Source organism: Poecilia reticulata, linkage group LG10 (assembly GCF_000633615.1).
Source record: "Poecilia reticulata strain Guanapo linkage group LG10, Guppy_female_1.0+MT, whole genome shotgun sequence".
Classification (NCBI taxonomy): domain Eukaryota; kingdom Metazoa; phylum Chordata; class Actinopteri; order Cyprinodontiformes; family Poeciliidae; genus Poecilia; species Poecilia reticulata.
In genome coordinates, this window is record NC_024340.1 from 31,759,772 (window position 1) to 31,762,360 (window position 2,589).

At 42.9% G+C, this 2,589-nt stretch overlaps 1 protein-coding gene and 1 long non-coding RNA gene across 2 annotated transcripts in view; one reads left to right on the forward strand and one right to left on the reverse strand.

Annotated features, from left to right (window-relative positions):
* LOC103471807 (uncharacterized) overlaps positions 1–556 on the forward strand; it is a 12,092-nt gene extending 11,536 nt beyond the window's left edge. The window contains exon 3 of the long non-coding RNA XR_534718.1: positions 311–556. This is a non-coding gene — a long non-coding RNA (uncharacterized LOC103471807). The remainder of the gene's footprint in view (positions 1–310) is intronic.
* The window catches only part of fgfrl1a (fibroblast growth factor receptor like 1a), a 63,625-nt gene that overhangs the window by 54,391 nt on the left and 6,645 nt on the right, over positions 1–2,589 (reverse strand). The window lies entirely within an intron of this gene.

Sequence of the window (2,589 nt, forward strand, 5' to 3'; positions counted from 1 at the left end):
AATCATCCAGAAATATCCAGAATAATCCAGAATAATCCAGAAACATCCATAATCATCCAGAAATATCCAGAATAATCAAGAATCATCCAGAAATATACAAAATAATCCAGAAACATCCAGAAATATCCAAAATAATCCAGAAACATCCAGAAATATCCATAATAATCCAGAATCATCATCGGTGTCGTTTGGTTTTAATCAGAAACTCTTCACACGTTTCATTCTCCTGAACAGACACGAAACTTTCCAACGTTTCTCCTCTCAGAAATGTTCATTTGACACTAAATCAGACAAACTTTGTCCCCGACAGAATGACCGGTGATTGAACTACACCATCTGGCCACCAGGCAGCGCTGGCGACACTCTTCAGTGCAGAAGCTGCTACTGGGAGAAGAAGACTCACTGTGTTTAGAATAGAAGTCAGAGAAATTCAGGCTGCCAGAGGGTGAGAGAGAGCAAGACTTCCAGCAGATAACAGACACTCAATAAGAATTTCAGCCTCTGACGAGAAACGGATGGAGAAACGCAGGAAGAGGTTTAAAGATGGAGGTTTTACATCAACATGTGAGTCCATGATTGATTGATTGACAGATGGATAAGTTCAGCCCACTGAATACATTTTATTGTTTCACCTGAAACTCACGTCCTTGTTGAGTGACATCATGGAAGCTCGACCAATCAGAGAAGAGGTCAAACTGGTCCAGTTTAAACTGATCCAGACTCTTCTCAAGCTTTCCGTCCCTCCCCTGCAGCTGAGCGGTTAAATCCCAGAGAGCATTAGCAGAAAGCATTAGCCTCGTAAGTAGCGTTGCTGATTACATGCAGAGAAAAGGCCTGTTGTGCCCCAGCGTGACGACGGTGCCAGCACAACACAGGGATTACTCTGGTAATCAGAACGCTGAGCCGGCGGTGTGAAGGGTCGAGCAGCAGGAATGATTAACGCAGCTTACTGGTCTGCTGGCCTTCCAGCTACACGTTAGCATAGCGAGGGATTAGCGTCCCCCGCTTTCACTGGAGACCCGACCCGGTATCTGTTTTTATAATCTTTTACAGATCTGGTCAATGTTTGGCCTCTTGCTTTGGGAAAAAATGCCAGAAATGTCGGCTGTGCTTTCCTCTGTTGCTTTTCGATTTATTAGCAATAATCGAGTCGGAGCGAGACTTCGTAACGTCCGCCGTGCGTCGGCTCCTCAGACGGGGAATTTTTTCATCAAGTCACGAAATCAGACACTTTCACAGCCAAACAGCTTCTTCACGTTGGGGAAATTAAAATCACACATTTCTTCATAACAAATCAAGTTTTCTTAAAAATGAATTACAGACGATAGAAAATATTTTGAAAAACTGGTTTTTTCATCACTTTGAACGACAGAAATCATGTTTCTGTCGTTCAAAGTGGTTAAAATAATCTAGATTTTCTAAAACTTAAATGTTCAAAACCAAGAAGTTTGATTAGTCTCTAAAATAGATTTAAACATCAGATTGAACACAGCTGGTGTTTGGAACCAGCGGAGGGAACCGCTAGCTAAAACGTTAGCTGTGCTAATCCTCAAGCACTAATCGTAAACATTAGCACCGCTAATGCTAAAGTGCTACACGTCACAGCAGAAACTAACACTAGAGCGCTATAACAACACAGTACCTAGCAAAGCTAACGCTAAAGTGCTACACTACATAGCATTAAAAAAAGTCAATGCTAAAGTGCTACATCAACATCATATTTGGGCTAAGCTAAGGCTAAAGTGCCATACAAACATGGTATTTAGCGTAAGCTATTGACAAAGTGCTAAACCAACGTAGCATTTGGCTAAATGTAATGCTAAAGTGCTACCCTAGCATAGCATTCAGGGAGGCTATTAAAGATCTTTTTTAAGTTCTTAAAGGAAAATGAGACCCGGCAGACGGATCAGAATATGAAACGCTGCGTTTACAAACCAAATCAACGGATAAAAACGGCTTTTTACAAACACATCACAGCTGCTGCGCATTACAGTAACTCTGGTACAAACTGAAACGCAGATCAGCCACCAGGCAGGAAAATATTTAAAACTCCAACATAATAAAACATCAGATTAGACGTCAACCCCTGGCTGTGTGGGTGGAGCAGTGGGAAGGTTGTAGGTTCGATTCCAGCTTCCTCCTGCCAGATTGCCTACTGATCTGCGTGTGAATGTGTGAGTGCATGAATGGGTGAATGAACTGGAGTGTGACGCGCTTTGAGTGGCGGAAATGACTGGATGAGTTCAGTCCATAAACCTCCCAGAGCTTCTTAAATGTTTTTAATCCGAATTAAATAATTTCCCAGTGAGCGCAGATTAATAAAGTTAAAGAAATAAAGGAAGTCGTGGCGTTTCCATAGCAACAGAAACAGCTGTTAGACGCCGATTCTGAGCTCTTATTGTGAAGGGAAAGTTAGCAGCTTGTCCACAGAACAGTTTCAGTTGGTTGGACCCCATTCACCTCCTCACACAGCGCCAAGACGGACAGCTGCCGGACCCATGGTTCTGGTTGGTTCTGTTCCTCTGGTTCCGGTTTGGTTCTGTTTACCTGGTTCTGTTCCTCTGGTTCTGTTCCTCCGGTTCTGGTTTG